The 17,436-nt window shown below is 52.0% G+C and overlaps 1 non-coding gene across 1 annotated transcript; it reads left to right on the plus strand.

Moving 5' to 3' along the window:
• The first annotated feature begins 10,901 nt into the window (after nt 1–10,901).
• TRNAI-UAU lies at nt 10,902–10,995 on the plus strand. Its single transcript has 2 exons — nt 10,902–10,939; nt 10,960–10,995. It is a non-coding gene; the product is annotated as a tRNA-Ile (tRNA).
• The last annotated feature ends 6,441 nt before the right edge of the window (nt 10,996–17,436 follow it).

The raw sequence follows: 17,436 nt of genomic DNA on the forward strand, positions 1-17,436 counted from the left end.
TACTCACCCACCCCACCCACCCCAGAAGCGAAAGGTAAAACAATCCTCTGACTCTTTTACATGTCACCCTATCTTTACTGAATGCTGCAGATAGACGCGATAGTGCAGCACTCAACACCAACATCCTTGCTCCCCCCCGCCATGGGCGGCTGATCATACAAAAAGATGGCAATCCATCCTCATCATCAGCCTATTGGCCCTAATTTTTTCTGGTGGATGGATAGTGCAATATGGCTGGTAACCATCCTCATCATAGCAACAGGGGGCTGAGCTCCATCAGCCCCCACCCTTCATGTGTAAAGAAAAGATTCAGTTGCCCCTGGACTAGCAGTGGGATGCTGGGCTTCTCTCCTACACACTGCTTAATGTCCTGTCTGGACTATCATAGCAGCTGGAGGCTGCCTTCCACTCATTTCTCACTAACAAGTCAGTGTGTCTTATTCCTGCATTCTTTATTAATTCATCACACAAGTGGGGGGACAATGCTACGGTAGCCAAGAAAGGCTGGAATCAACAGATGGGGTTGTTACAGGAGCACCCCCTGTGAATAGCATACAGATAATAATTTCTGCAGGCTCTGACACAGAGCAGCTGTGCTCTCTGGTTCTATGATACGGTGGCTCTCTAGCACACTTACCTATATTAGGCAGCACTGATTCTATTTTTAGATACCAAAAAGGAGGGATTGACTCAGGGAGTCATTCCCAATTCTTGCTTTTGCGCCCCTGGCTGATCGGCCAGGGGCACTTATGACAGCAGCTAATGGTACAAGACGATGGAAGGTGCAATATGGCTAGTAACCATCTCTGCTGTCATGCAAAAGCAAAAGCATGCTTCTGTGTAGCGCTGCTGAATCGCCTCTGTGAGCGGCATCTAGTACACATACGGTGAGAGTCACAAACTGCAAAACAAGCTCCATGATTGCCATGCTATGGCATCTGCCAGGGCAATCCAGGGGAAAAAGTCGCGAAATGCTTGTCTGCCGTTGCTTTCACAGACGAAGGAGTGACTGACGACATTTACCCAGAACCACCCGCGACAATGATTTTTGCCCCATCAGGCACTGGGATCTCAACCCGGAAGTTCCAAGGGGCGGGGGAGGCTGCGGGAACTATGGGATAGCTAGGGAATAGCTACCCACAGTGCAACGCTCCAGAAATCGACGCTAGCCACGGACCATGGACGCACACCACCGATTTAATGTGTTTAGTGTGGCCGCGCGCACTCAATTTTATAAAATCTGTTTTACAAAACCGGTTTATGCAAATTCGGAATAGTCCCGTAGTGTAGACGTACCCTGAGGTGGGCTAGACAAAAAAAATCGGGGGGGCTGTGCTCCCCATCATCTGGCCCCACCCTTCACGGGGACCATGCCTCCCATGCCTCTGCTCCTTCTCAGTTAAAGGCCAGGCTCATCTCCTCTCCCCCTGGCCAGGGTTTAGAGCAATACAACCTTTATTAAAATAAAATAGTAAACAGGGTTTACTTTAAATAATCTAAATCTGTCCAAATTTTAGTATTAAATCCAAAGTTCTTAAAGATCCCATCAATAACCAAAGCCAAAATAAAAAATTGAAACCAAAAATAATGCTTAATTTAAAACCCAAACACTAAGAAAAACTTTGTTTTCAAAAATAAAAATTAACAAATACCATAAATTAATAATTTCAACATTTTATCCAAAAGGTGTGCTACAGCAGGATGATAAAATAACATAAAATAAATAAGCCTGACCACTAAAACCTTCTATAAAGGATTTGGATCCTTGAATACTGGCCAAATCTGTATAAAATATGCAGAACTATGTCAAAACTGGTGTTGTAGGTCAGCCATTCGAATCCAGCAAATGTCAATTAAAGCTCCAGTCCAACTTAAAAACAAAACAACCCAATAAACCAAAACAGTCACAGCCTGAAACAAGCCTACACAGAAGCAAAATTAAACCTGTGCCAACATTGGAACAAACGATGTAAATTTCTAATTCTAACTTCTTGTTTCTCCCAGGAGGAAAGTGTTTTGCACCCCAGTAACCAGGCTGTCACTGCAGCTTTCCTTTCACTAAATAAGATTTTTACCAAATATAAATTGCCCTCAAATTTCTCTAAGAGAAATTGAAATTGTATCTTTGCACTAATATCCCAAGTGTGCAAGTCCATCCCCTCAGAGCAGTCCCACCCCCTGAGCCCAGGGGAGAATCCCAACTGGTTTGTGCATTTGTAACCCTGGGGCCTGAAGCTGATGAGAGAAAGGGAAGTGAGCCATCTTGGAGCTTTCCGATACCACCTGCTGGGAGCAGAGGGAATTGACTGAGCGACGTCCTGGCTAATTTTCACCTTGTTGTCCGCCAGCAGGCTCCACTGGAGAACTCGGGAGTGACTTGACCATGGCAGCACCCTATTTACATATTAAAAGCCGGCATTTGGGGGCCATTGGGGTGAAATGTGAGTACTTTTGGGGTTGGGACCCACATGAGAAGGGAAGTGGAGAACCTGGAGAGAGTCCAGTGGCGGGCAATAAAAATGATTAGGGGGCTGGAGCACATGACTTACGAGGACCTACAGGCCATATCCTGTATGTTAAGCTAAGGCAAAGTGAGCATCTCTACAGTGTGACCTTTTACTCAGAAAGGAAAATTGACCTTTATCTTGTTACTCAAATAGAGAAGTACCCACACCTGTCTAAGGCCTTTACCTAGACCAATCGACAATGGAGAATGGCATAAGGGGTTTTTCAGTGTTGTACCCACAGATTTAACAGGTACACCACAAGGGAACTTATGTGCATATGTACACGTCATCAACACGCACAAACATACTAGCCTATGAAGTAAGCGTACCCTAACGTTTTGTGGGTAAGGAATGAAATTTGGGCATAGGAGGAAGGATTTCCGGCGCTTGTGCCCTATAAAAGAGGTAACCCACCTCACTAGAGCACGTCGCTCTATCATTCTGACTTACTTCCTCCATTCTCTATCTACTATCAGTAGGCTGTACTTGTTCTTAAACTTTAAGTTTCAAAGTAACTCGGCTAAGCTCGGTTTCCCTAAGTTTTTATTCTTTGTTTATTAGGTTTTGATTTTAAGTTTAACTTATTCAAGTAAACCCAAAGTAACATTAGCTTTTTCTAAGCACTGCATCTTTCACTCAAGAATTGAGAAACCTGAACTGCAAGGCTGGGCCTGTGTCTCTTACCACCAGGTTATCAAGAAAGGGTGTGAGTATATTAACCAAACCTTTGTTGCATATAATGCCATATGTATCTTTTGAATAGCAGTAATGCAACTGTAACTTTATAACTCAATTAAATTAAATAAAATGTAAGCTAATAAATTAAATTTTCATCATATTTTCCAAATTAATATTATTAGTACACCCTAAATCAGGCTACATGGGACAGAGAGTTGGAGTGCAGGGGGATGAGAGCACTGGCTAGGGGGTGCAGGCTTTGGGGTGGGGGTGGAATGAGAGGTTCAGGGTGCAGTAGAGGGCTCAATGTTAGGGTAGAGAATTGGGCTGTGAGGGCTCTGGAACAAGGCCAGAAAAAAGAGAATTGAGGCATGCAGGGCCGTCCTTAGGATTTATGGTGCCCTAGGCGAGATTATTAAACTGGTGCCCCTGTGCCTGATCTGCTCTTAGCAACAGAAATATAAGCTTACAGTATTGGAAAACTTGCCACATTCACGTTATTAAACCAGTTTAACTTAATGAAGCACACTGTAATGCTGATGCACTAGCACTAAAGAAGTGGCACTATAGGAAAAATTCTGATTTGACAGAATGATGCAAATAATATAATTTTTTTAATTTGTCAAAATTGTATTGGAAATTTATATGAAGAGGTATTGAAACAAAGATTTGTTTTTAATTAAAAGCAATCTTTCTGGCTTTTTTGGCTGCAAAATCAGTTTAATAAGCTGGGTTTCCAAACAGTGGGAAAATATGACCCTAGTTTTACTGCTAGGTAAAGCACAAAGTGACCAAAATGAAGTCAGCACAGAATCATCTCATCTAGATTAAGGTAGCACAGAAATGTTACAGAAGTCCTATTGTGCCTTATTTTTGTTTGGAAAGACATTGGCAATAGCAGCACATTCACATGATAAAATACATGATAAATCACTGCCTCTAAAGTTCCATCAAAAACTGACATTTTCACAGCTCTAGCATGATCTGCTGTACAGATTCTTCACAAGGAAGTGTCCCTGGCCTTTTTAACTCATATTAACTATGTATTTACTTTATGAAAGTTGGAGAAAACATTGAAAATGTAAAACATTGGCTGCCCAACTTCTGGGCTGGCAAAAGCTATACTGACTCACAGGAAAAAAAAAAGCAGGAGAATCTTAGTACAACATATGGTCAGTCTATACCAGGGGTCAGCAACCTTTCAGAAATGGTGTGCCAAGTTCACTGTAATTTAAGGTTTCTCGTGCCAGTAATACATTTTAACATTTGTAGAAGGTCTCTCTCTATGTGTATATTATATAAATAAACTATTGTTATTATCTGAGGTCCTACTCAGGCCGCTGCCAGCTGAGTAAATGGAACCCCAGACCGGGTGCAGGCTGAGCGGGGCTGGTGGCTGGAACCCTAGACAAGGATCCCAGGCCCTGCTCAGCCCGCTGCTGGTCTGGGGTTCTGACCACCAACTCCTGCCAGCCAGGATCCCGGCCACCAACCCCCCTCAGCCTGCTACCAGCCTGGGATTCTGCTCACCCAGGCTGGCAGGAGGCAGAGTGGGGCCGGGGGCTGGGCTCCTGACTGGCAAGGGGCCGGCAGCCGGAACCCCGGAGTAGCAGCAGGCTGAGTGCTGCCGGCACCCCAGACTGGCAGCAGACTGAGCCACTCAACCCTCCACCGGCCCTGCTCAGCCCGCCACCAGCCCACTCAGCCCGCTGCCGGCTGAGGGAATGGAACCCCAGGCTGACAGCAGGTTGAGTGGTTCAGCGGCCTGCTCAGCCCGCTGCCAGCCTGGGGTTCCTTGGGGGGTCCCCAGGCCAGCAGCAGGTGCTGAGTGGGGCCGACGGCCGGTATCCCAGCTGGCAATAGGGCAGCAGCCGGTACCCCAGAGCAGTGATGGGCTGAGCCGCTCAGCCTGCCGCTGCGTACCATCAAAAATCAGCTCACCTGCCACCTTTGGGACGTGTGCCGTAGGTTGCCGACCCCTGCTCTATACACCAGTAAGGAGATGAGCATATTACAGTTGTTGGAGGGCTCTTATCAGGAGTAATAGGCTATGGGAAAGTCAGTCAACCTTTTTTGTTTCTCTGATGAAAACTGGCCCACTCCCTGCTTCAAACCAAACCTGTCACTAATAATTGTCAACAACTTAATTTTCTGGTTTTGGCTAAGAGATTGAAATTGGATTCAGGATTGTTAGCAAGAATTTTTGGCAAACAAAGTTGTTAAATGACAATCTAAATGGCAACACAGTACTGCTTTCATGCTTGGCTCACCCCCAGCCTGCTGGTCCAACAGCTGCAGTAGACCCCAAAATCCACCTCTTGGGGTGCAGAGTGGCAACAGCAGCAGCAAACCCTCAGGTCCAATCACACGCCAATGGGCACCACCACCAGCCTTACGGACCATGGTGAAGTTAGCACAGCATCTGATCTCAGGGACAGGTCACCCATGGAGCCACAGCAGCTCATCCTGCCCTGTGCAGCTCCCCCCGGATGAGGTGGATTGCTGGCAGCTGCCAGCCCAGGGGAGATGCGCTCCCCAGCTAGGTTGACCAGATCCAGATGTCCTGATTTAATAGGGCCAGTCCCAATATTTGGGGCTTTGTCTTATATAGGCACCAATTACCCCCACCTAGAGTGACCAGACAGCAAGTGTGAAAAATCAGGACAGGGGGTGGGGGGTAAAAGGAGCCTATATAAGAAAAAGACCCCAAAATTGGGACTGGCCCTATAAAATAGGGATATCTGCTCACCCTACCCCAACCCCCTGTCCTGATTTTTCACACATCTGGCTAACCCCAGCCCAGCCCTGTGTGACATTCCAATCCTGGCTCGCTGCCAGGAAGTGAGTTACTTTCACTTTCATTCCTCAGCAGGCAGCCAGCCAGCCTCCTCCCCCCACTTACCCCCCAGCACCTCACCCATCCCAGCCCTGAGGGAGGGGAGGGAGGAGAGAGAGGGATGCTTCTGGGGAGGAGGGAGAAAGGAGGGGGTGCTCCATGGGGCAGGGGCGGGAGAAGAATGGATGTTATGGGGGACAACAGAGGATACTGGTTCCAGAGCGGCAGAGCCTGCCTCACCTCACCTCAGCCGGGGGGAGAGTCACACTCACAGGTGAGCTCCCTCCCCAACCCCTCCCCCTCCCAGAGACCCCAGCAGCCAATCCCCTCCCTCAGACTGTGCTGCATTCGGCTCTCTCTAGGACCCAGCAGCCCTGCTCTTACATGCTCCACTGCTTCCCATCTGTCCAGACTCCCAGCAGAGCAGTGCCCCCAGACCTAGTGGTGCCCTAGGCAAAGGACGGCCCTGGAGACATGAGAGAGAGATCAGGCTAGAGTAGAAAGTGGTTGGGGGGGTGAAGAGTTTGAAATGGAAGGAGAAGAAAAATCTTCCTCCTGCGCCCTCTCATCCGAGCATCTAAAAACCAGGTGAGATATACCTCTCCCCCACTGCAACACCAGTGGCGGGCTTGAGCTGAGGAAAGAACTTCTTTCCCCAGCAGCTCCAGCACACCTGGGCTGGGCCATGGACATCTCCCCCCAAAGATCTGGTGTGCCTGGCCTGGGACAGGGGAGGGGCTCCTCTCCTCTCCATTGGGGACATGGCGGGATGAGAGATGTGACAGGGCTTTATGGGAAATCATTATTTGCCTGATTCATGTGCCAGTCCTAGTCCCTGCTGACCCAACAAACTGTTTATCCTGCATGCTGATGCCAGTTTGGAGGGTCTGGGAGCACTCTCCTACCAGGAAGTGGAAGGTAAATGTAAATCTGTAGCCTTTGCCAGCTGAGGACTGTCTGATAGCGAAACTCGCTATCCCATCCACCAGCTGCAGTTCTTGGCCTTGAAATGGGCCATCACTGAGAAATTTCCAGACTACTTGTCAGGTGCTCAGTTTCAGGTATGGACAGAGAACAATCCACTGACTTCTGTGTTAACAAGGGCTAAGCTGGATGCTACAGGGAGAGATGGGTGGCTACTTTTGCTAGCAATAACATCAGCATTCAATACCAGTGAGCTGGTATAATAGGGAGTGTGATTTATCAGGATCACCAATTCTTGGCTGGGGGGAGGATGTAAGCAGGGTCAGAATGAACTCTACCCTGCCATCTGTTGGTGATGTGATGCAAAGGCATTTAGTTGCTGATGTGCATGGTCACACCCACCCCGCATTGCATGATGGGGGTGCTTGTCCAAATGGTGATTTTGGCTGCTGTGGGATCCCCAAACACTTCCTTAACAGGGCAGGAGTAATAAAGTGTAGTAATCCTGGTCATATGAATCAAAAACAGTAGAACGGTACTTAGCAGTTCATGATTTCGGGACTCACCCGAACCTACAGAAAAATCGTTAGACAAGAGACATGGGTTCCAAAGAATAGCAATTTAAGAGAGATTGAAAATAAATATATGTTTAACATCATGAGATTCTTCTGAACTATCTAAATGCACATTTTATGGTTTTCTTCTCTCTTTAGTTGAAAAATAGAATTAATTATTATCCCATTATAAATAATGTGCTAAAGCATACACTTAAAATCTTAGATAAGTAAAAATTGAGTTATACTGAAGGAGGTGGACTCTGATGCTACTTAAAAGCTTAAGTTCGTAGGAATATAGTTCAGAATGAGAACCTGGCAGAAAAGTTTTGCTGGAAGAGTTAGCAGAGTGAGATTGTTAGTCACAGGTCAGTGGGTGGGTTTATGCAAATACTGGACTCTTGGAGAGGAGGGGAGCAGGGAGGGCACATGACTTCTGTGGCACATGCACCACCTCTGCAACTAACGTTTGCTACCTCACTCCCTAACAACAAACCTTTTACCTCTCAGGACCAAAGCACACCGTGAAAGAGATCTAACGACATAAGCTTAGGGTGAGCAACTGCAGCACTAATAACAATTTTAAGAGATTCAAAACCACCTCTCTCTTTCCACACCAGGAACAGCAGAAAGGACATCAGCAGCACCTGCAAGAGACCAACAAACATCCATTTCTACCTCCCTCCACGTGATGCTGTTAGGAACCCACACCCCTTAATGGTGAGTACTTTTCAGACGAGGGTGACGCTCTCAGGCCTCAAATGCCAGGTACAGTTACTCTGTCCTTGATCCAAAATCAACAGGAAAATACACTGGATTACTCCTGCCCCAATAACAAAGAGACTGGGGATCCCGCAGCAGCTGAAATGACCGTTTGGACAAGCACTCCCATCATGCAATCCGGGATGGGTGTAACCATGCAAATGACATCAGCCCCAAAAGGCCTTGACGACAGATCACCAACAGATGGCAGGGCAGACTTCATACTGACCCTGCTTCAACTAGATTGTGGCAAAGATTCCAAAACACCGAACGTTAAAACTCACCTAACGCGGGTCAATCCATCCTCATCGTCGTAACCGCTCGTTATACTCCACACCCGAACGTAGCCCTCATATGGACAACATACCCTCCTAACTCAGTGTCTATACGTTAACCTTTTACCCCCAGTCAGGGCTATTGCAGATTATGTATTCCTTACGCCACCCCATTTTAAACCGAACTTTGCACCCCTTGGGTAAGCTGTATGTTGTTCCCTGAGCACCAGAAACTTCTACGCCGAAACTCTGTACCGTACACTTTCTTTTTCTTTGAACCTCATCTTAATAAAATGTTGACTTTTGTTTGAGATCCCGGCTCCTGTTCCTTTGCAAGGCGTGTGCGTTCACTCCGCGTTTTAGTCTGCTAATACGGCGGGGGGCGATTGAGCCAGAGGTGCTTGCCTGCTGCAGACACGGATCCAAGGCTGAACCTCGTCCCCCACAAGCTTGAAAGCGTAACTGAAAACAGTTTAAGAAATGCTCCCGTCTCTGGCACTCAGCTACCCAGCTCCCAATGGGGTCCAAACCCCAAATAGATCCCTTTTACCCTGTAGAAGCTGTAAAATCCTGTGACCAGGGCAGCTGCCTAGCAGCCTGCGCATCTGCCTGCCAGAGCGAGAGCGTGTAAGGCACTAATCCGGATAGGGACGGCTAGGTGGCAGGGGGAGGGTGTGAAGAAGCAGCAGAGTGGCGCAGCGGGGGCGTGCTGGGCCCATAACCCAGAGGTCGATGGATCGAAACCATCCTTTGCTATGTGTGCGCTTGTTTCTTTTCCCTCTGGGCCTTCAAGCGAGCCTGTGACCAGCAGAGCACCAAGAGCCTAGGCCATGAGTCAAGAGGTGGCTGAGGCGAAGCGGCCTGCCAGGGAGCTCCCTGGCACCTCTGGCTGCCTGGGCTGAAGGCAAGAGGCAGGCCTGGGCGTGGTGAGGGCCTCCTGTCCTGGAATGAGGCTGCAGTGCTTCCTGGTCCCCTTTTCCCACCCACCCCGGCAGGCGGCTGCTGCGGGAGAACACGAGGGAGGCTCTGGGGGCGCTAGGCAGCGCTGTGTGTGTGGCTGTCAGGGGAAAGAGCCGAGGCTCCCGACTCGACCTGCCATTGACTCGCGTGGCTCTGCGCGGCCGTCAGCCGGGGCGGGCCAGGCTGCGGACGTGACTCAGGCTTGGGCCGCATGGCCGCGCTTTCCTGACGAGGCATGAGGCAGGCCAAGAGCTTTGCACAGCGTACAGGGAAGTGGGAGGGAGGCGTCTTTGAGCCGGCCTGTCTCCTCCGCTTCTCCCTTGCCGCTTGGGCGGAGGCGGGAAGGGAGCGAAATGTTCCCGGCTGAAAGTTTTTGTGCTCAGCTTTGAGGATTAAGCCTGAGCCTCCGGCACGGCTGCTGGCAGATGGGTTTCTGAATGGCATCCAGCCTGCTCTTTGGACCACCAGCTGAAAGCACTGAGGCCAAGAGGCAGCAAAATGGGACCTTTGAGGCTCCCCCACAGGCCTCGGGGTAGCAAGGAAGTAGCACGGGCTTAGCCTCATCCCTGGGTGGGCTCAAACCACAATCCTTTCGGTTAACAGCCAAACGCACTGACCCATTGCGCCACAGAGACATGAAGGGATAAGGCTGTATTGAGCCCAAAAGCTGGGAATCAGCTCAGGGCATACGGTATAGCACATGCATGCAGTGGTTAGCCAAGCAACAGCAAGGAACTGGACTGCTATGGAGGGGTTTTTTGCCCCACTTGCCCCCCCGCCTGGGTGGCGCTGCCTAAATGTGGTGGCCACCAGAGCCCAAGCAGTAGCCCCACCCCTTCTACTTGAGGCCACGCCCCTTCACCACCCCCTCCCCAATGCCCCGCTCCTACACTCCCTCATCCCCCAAGATCCTTCCTCCCGCTCACTGCTCTCTGTCCCCTCCCCACCCTCACTCACCCTTACAGTCATTACAAAGTGGCAAGGCAGAGCCCTCCCATTTTTTAATGTCCTGGGGTGTTGTTCCCCCATGTTCAGGCCCCTCTGGGGCCCTGCACTTCACACAGCTCTCCCTGATTTCAGCTGTTAGTGAGGGAGCCTCACTGCTAGCGCAGACTGGGCAGTTTCTTCCATGAGAGACACTGTCCCAAAGCAGGACTAATGCTTAGAGCTGGTTCCCAGTGATTTCAGATCTGTTGGTCTGCAGCAAGACTCTCCGTTGAGTCTTAGCCAGCTCTGTTATTACACAGAGAAGAACAAAAGTGTCAAATGGTGCCCGGAACCCTTAAGAAGAATCCACCCCACCGAGTACAACACTTGTCGCTACCTGCTCTCAGCTCCACTGAGAATGTTTAGGGGTCACTCCTTGGCTGTATCAACCTAGGGATTTTGGAGAATCATAACAGGTGCTCCAGTGGCGCAATTGGTTAGTGTGCAGTACTTATAGGGCAGTGCTGAGAGGAGTTATGCTGAGGTTGTGAGTTCAAGCCTCACCTGGAGCACTGGTTTTCATTAGCCAAATGGCTTCACACAGTTATTTGGCCCTGTGGAATGTAGAATTCCAGCCCTGGGGACCCTGAGGCAGGGGAAGAGTCAAAAACACCCCCTTCACCTATTACCTCCTCTCCACAGCACAGGTCAGAACCTGCAATCCTTTCTTCCCCCCTCCCTCCTGCAGCCCCTGTGCCAGGATCCATCAAGCAGAGCCTGGAGTCCTGCCCATCCTTGACCCCTGAGCCTGGAGGGAGAGGAGCAAGGAGCCATTGTTAGAGGGCTTTCCCTTCCCCCGCCCACTTCCCTGGCTCTTGTCACGCAGACAGCAAGCAGCAAAAGACCGGAAGTGCAGACAAAGGGATGGTTACTGGGGTTAGTTTCCAAGCAAGCAGATTCCGAAGCCCTTCACACCAGTCGGGCTTATCTCTATAGACCGACAGAGTCTGTTTCACGTTGTTCCCTTCCCAGCTCTGACACCGCAGAGCGTTTACCCCACATCCCTACAGACAATTCTTTCCTGGGTGCTGGCGGGTGAGTCCTGCCCACATGCTCAGGATTTAGCTGATCACCATATTTGGGGTTGGGAAGGAATTTTCCTCCAGGGCAGGTTGGCAGAGACCCTGGGGCGGGGGCGGGTTCACCTTCTTCTGCAGCGTGGGGCATGGGTCACTTGCTGGAGGATTCTCTGCACCTTGAAGTCTTGAAACAACGAGTTGAGGACTTGGATAGCTCAGACATAGGGCAGGGGTTTGTTACAGGAGTGGGTGGGTGAGAGTCTGTGGCCTGCGTTGTGCAGGAGGTCGGACTGGACGATCATAATGGTCCCTTCTGACCTTAAAGTCTATGAGTCTATGAGCTCTGACACTGCAGCGTGTTTACCCCATGTCCCCCTTCCCAGCTCTGACACCACAGAGCTTTGGCTGTGTCCCTGTTCCCCGTTCCCTAGTCCCATCCCCATCCCCATCCCCCACCCCCCACTAGCATGATTCCAATTTCCCCGCCCACTTCCTGTCTGACCCCAGTTTACACAGTAATATTCTCAGCTAGACCTTAACCAATCATTGTAACTAACCAATTCTAACCTATTGTAACAGAATTCTCTAACCAATTACATCTCACTCCCATAATTAACTTACACCCAGCAAAATTAATTCTGCAGCATTCAGAAACAATTAGAGAAACAGACAGATTGACAATAGAAAAGTGAGGGCCAGAAAGATAAACCCTACAGAAATGAGGGTTTCACAACCACAACCATTGAGAAGGGATTTCTTGCCAGACCGGATGCTCCCTTAAGATCTGTTTCTTTATCTGGTGGTGATGGGCACTATCGGGACAGGATCGTCTTCCTAACAGCCCAACCCCACCTTAGTTCAGTGTGACGGGTTTGGGGGGGTGAGGATGGGACCGTTCGCTTCCCAGCTTATGGCTGCCCCTGCTGCTTAGCCAAAGGCCTTCGCCTACGAACAAGGCTCAGACTCTCCTACGGAGAGAAGGCCCAGACACAGGCAGACTGGGATTTTGGGTCTTTGTTTTATACCCCTGTCACTAGCTAAGTGATAAAAATGCACCTAAGTTCTTAAAGTCTAGGCCTGTACAGGCAGCCTGAATATTTCTATTCTAACAGCCATCAGTCCCTGTGGGAAAATGATCTATTCAGGGTTGTCCCTAGACATTTTGGTGCCCTACAGGGCACCCCTGTCCCCCAGCCCAAGCTGGCAGAGCGGAGCAGGCTGGGGCCAGGTCACTCCATTTCCCGCCGCTCGGTAATTGCAGGGCAGGCCCAACCCCACACTCACGGGGCGGCGGGAAGTGGAGTGATCCGGCCCCAGCCTGCTGCACTCTGCTCCCAGCCTTAGAACTTGGTGGAGTGGGGGAAAAACACCCCCCAGCACTCACCAGTGGCGTGGCTGGGAGCTGGTGAAGCAGAGCAGGCTGGGGCCAGGTCGTTCCACTTCCCATCGCCCGGTGAGTGCCAGGTGCGCCTGATCCCTCCTGCCCTCCACCGGGATGTAGCTCAGGGGAAGGGGCGGAGTGGGGGGGGATGGGGTGGAGCAGGGGTGGGAAGAGGAGGGTGGGGGTAGACCAGGGATGGGGGCGGTGGGGAAGAGGTGGAGCAGAGGCAGGGGCAGCTTTCCTGGCCAGCTCAGCCAGCCGGGGGATCGGGCTGGCCGCTGGAGCAGTACGCAGCTGCGCAGGGCACCAGGAAATTTGGGGCAATTTGGTGCCTCAGATTTCTTGGTGCCCTAGACAGCTGCGTAGTTTGCCTATGGGTAAGGACGGCCCTGTATCTATGTAGCTCACTGAGGGGTTGGTGGGCTGAGTTCCCCCCTGCTGGAGCTTTCCAGGGATGAGATTTTGATGAATTGCAACAAGAAGAAAATCTCCCCTGTTCCTGTTTGTCACCTTGGCCCCTTCTTGTGCCCCCCTGAGCCTCTGTTCTTCCTGCCAGGGGAAATACAGAGCCAAGCCCCCATCTTCCTGCGTCACAGAGTCTGTGGCCACCTCTGAACTATTGCCACTGGCGAGTGTGGCTCCCACTTCTTCCCCAGAGGGGCTGCAACAGCAGCTCCCCAGCTGGGTCTGGGGGTGTCAGAGATCCAGGCTATAGGGTACAGGTGATCCAGGGCCAATAAATCCCCTGCCTGAGGGGAGGCCAATGCGTGTGGTGGGCCATAAGCACCACAGGTTTAACCCTGTCTGCTCCCTTCCCCCCGGCTCTGATTTCGATGACATTGAAGTCCCCCTGTGGCTGGGGAGATGGATTTGTGGGCACAGCACAGTGCAGGGGGCTTCCAAGACAGCCTGTAATTCAGCAAGTGCTTTGCAGCTGGGCCTTGGGCTGGGGGTGATTTTCTCTCCTCACAGCGGATGGGGGATGCGCTGGGACCAGCTCCTGGCTCTGTTTCTGGGAGCTGGTTTCCCGTGAGGACACACCAGACATCACTGCTCTCTGCCTAGGGGAGAACCACCTGGGAATGTGCTCCTGGCCCAGCCGATCTGGAAGGGTAAACGGGATCGTGGCCAGCACAGCAATGTGGGGCTAGGTCCCTGAGAAAACAAAGGGGGTGAGGTAAGAGCAGAGACGAGAACTAGAGATAGGGGAGGAGACAGGGTCTCGAGGGAGGGAGCAGCTGGAGAGAACCAAGGAGCGCAGTGGACAAGTCTGCCATGTGAATACTAGTGGTCACAGGTGTTCTGCCAAAAACCCACAGCCAGCTGGTCCCGTGGTGTGATGGTCGGCCCTCAGGACTCTGACTCTCACAGTCCCAGTTCGGAGCTTGGCAGGATCTGCTGGAGCTGTGTCGTATTGGTACGAAGCCCTGGAGGCCCTACTGCTCAGCATCCCCAATGCACAAAAGTCTCTTTTCCTTCCTGCTGGGTTACTAATGCCCGCTCAAGGGAGATCTTTGGTCCAGATGGCCCCCTGATATTGAACCCGAGAATCCAGCTAGAGATGCCTTCCCTCCTTTGGGCTGACTCATCGCTGCATTCCTGGCTGCCTCAGCTGATGACCACAGGCTCTTCGGCACCCCGGCCCCTAACCCAGGGCAGGTGGAGGGTTTGGAGCTCCCCACAGAGCCTTGGGCTCCCTAGGTGGCTTTTACCATGGCCCGACTTCAGTGTCTGTCCTGGCTTGGGGGCAGGGCCTCCAGGGGAAGAAGAGAGTTGGGGCCATGGAGAAGGGCAGGGCCTCGGGGCTCCCCCACTTCTACCAAGGTTCCGGTGCTTTTGCTCAGGAGCAGAGGCTGCATCATTGTTTAAATCTAAACCAACTCCAGATGGGGGTGGAGACATTCCCCAGGGATCTCAGGCCGAACCTGCAGCCCTCAGCTGTTGCTGCTGGAGGGTGTGAAGCCCTTTCACTCATATTGCCTAGTGTCCCTAGCTCTGAGGCCTTCATCTCTCCTCGTCCTGAGGTACCTTCCACTCCATTCCCAACCCACCTCCTAATTATCCAGGGGCTCTTCTCCCCGAAGAGGATCACTCAGGGGCTGGATCCCTCTTTGCCTTTTCTGTGTGTCTAGCACAGTTCGAGGTGCCCATGGGTGGGGTGTTTGATCACAATGACCCTACGTGGAGCTGCCATTCAGCTTCCCTCATTTCGTCTCATCTTTCATTTTTTCAATCCCTCATCACCATCCTCCCAAGCACATTTCAATTGCTGCCACATCCCTTAACCAGGCAGCGTCCCTGTAGTGTGGGCTGTCTTCATAGGTCCTTTCTCAATCTTTCTCACCCTCTTGTCTTGAGTCTCCTGTGTCTCTGCTTTCTAAGCACAGACTAACTCTGGCTGTTCAGAGGAGGGCAGGACCATGCCTATGTGTGGCCAGCAGACAGCGACAAAGAACCCCAGCCAGCCTGCTCCCTGCCATGCCAAACACCCACTGAAAGCCACCCACAGACCAGCATGCAGGGCGGCTGCTGATGCTCTGTGGCCACCATCAGAAGATGGTAGGAAAGCAGGGCCAACCCCCCTGGTGGGGCCTCTGACCGTTCGTGCTATAGGTGCTCACTCTTGCAGTGGGGCAGGAGATTTTTCCCCAAGAGGCTTTTCCCCAGCTGGCGAGAAGCAGAGAAACACCCAGGCTCCCAAGGTGCTATGTAGCAAACCCCCTCCAGCACAGGGACAGGCGCACACTTGGAAGAGGGAAAGTGCTCCACACTCTAGCCCGGGAAGCTGCCCATTTTCTTTGGCAAGTCAGGAATGGCAAAGGCGAGACTGGAAGCACCTGGGGCTCATGCCCCAGCCTTTGTGATGCCCGACCCCCAGCTCCTTCCCGGGGCTCTAGCTGAAGCCAGAGCATTGGCCTGAGCAGCCAAGAAGAGGTTCAGGCCCTGAAGGGAGCAGGACTTTCAGCACAAAGGTAAAACTGCACAAGCACAACCACGAAGGGACTCGAACCTTCAATTGCCTGATCTAAAGTCAGCTGCCTTACCCATTAGGCCACATGGTCACCCTAGAATAAACTCTCCAAGTACTTCTTTAGAGAAGACGGACACTGTGTTTCTCAGACTCAGGTCATCTACCGAGGGGGTCCGAGACTCTCTGGGCACAAGAAGTCGAGTTCCCAGTGAAATGTGAGACTTAATTCTCTGGAGCCAGGGGCAGGGCTTTGGCAGGGAGGCTCAGGCATGGGGGACTGGGGTGCAGCGGATGGACCGGCTGTCTAGGTACAGAGATTTAGTCACACGAGGCACAGGAGGGAGGAGGAGGAGGAATCCTGCTGATGGTCAGTGGCTGTGCAGAAAAAAGGGTGTTGATTCCCCCATCCTAAATGGGCTGGTTGGCTTGACCCTTCTCCCCTCTGCAGAGCATGGTGGCGACTGCAGCTCACCCCTTGTGGGGCAGGAGGGAACAGGTGCAGGGCACTGGGCTCCGATGCACCTGGAAGGCAGCTCCAGTGTGGTGGGGCAGGGCAGGGCCTGTGGTTTACGTTCTGCGTTGCCTGGTGCTGGGCCATTGCACAATCCCCAGCCACGCCGCACAGCGCACCCCGAGAGGGGGCAGGGGGCCAAGCAGATGATCCAGCACGAGTGGGGTGAGGATGTGTGGTTGGGGGGAGGAAAGGCCTTGGGCTGCACTGGGGGTGTGCAGAGCAGGGGTGACACCCCAGAAACCTGCAGCAAAGGGATGGACAGGTGGGGTGGGTGGATAGAAGTGGCAGCGAGCCTAAAAGGGGAGTGGGGTCTAGTGGTCAGAGCAGGGAGGCGGCTGGGCGCCAGGACCTCTGGGTTCTATCCCTGGCTCTGGGAGTGGAGGGGGGTCTAGAGATGAGAGCAGGGGGACTGGGAGCCAGGACTCCTGGGTTCCATAGTGGCAGCTGCTTTTTCCTGTGTCTCCCTCCCTACAGATCCCAGCCCAGCCCCCTAGCAGAATCTGACTGGGGGAGGGGGTTGCCCTGCCACTCCAGACTCGTGATTCGAACCCCTCCCCCCATGGGCTCTGACATCACGGAATCTCCCTCCCCAAGTCAGAAAGTAGGAGCCCCTCCTCGCATGTGGAGGAAGCTAGTGAGTTTCTTGGGGGTCTCTGGCGGAGGTGACAGCACCCACCAGACACCCACTCATGGTTGCAAGGAGACCCTCCTGCACAGCCCCCTGCTACGAGGGGCCGGGGGTGCCCAGCCAGGGTCAGGAGGTGACATGGGGTCGCAGTGGCAGGAAGGGGGCAGAGCTGGGGGTGGTGCCAGGTCTGGTGCTGGCTACACGGGGAAAAACCACACTGCTACCCCGCAACACACACACATACACACACACTCCTGGTGTTGGGAGGGGAACAAGAGAAAGGACAAAAGAAGCAAGAGACAAAGAGAAAGGAGGAAGGGATTGATGGAGGAAAAGGTGAAACAAAAAGGACAAACCCTAATGTCCCCAGTGATTCTATGGGACAAAATTCCAGGTGCAGAATAAAATTCTGCCTCCTTAAGCTCGTGTTTTCCATGCCT

The sequence above is a fragment of the Mauremys reevesii genome, linkage group 12, assembly GCF_016161935.1.
Source record: "Mauremys reevesii isolate NIE-2019 linkage group 12, ASM1616193v1, whole genome shotgun sequence".
Taxonomy (NCBI): Eukaryota; Metazoa; Chordata; order Testudines; family Geoemydidae; genus Mauremys; species Mauremys reevesii.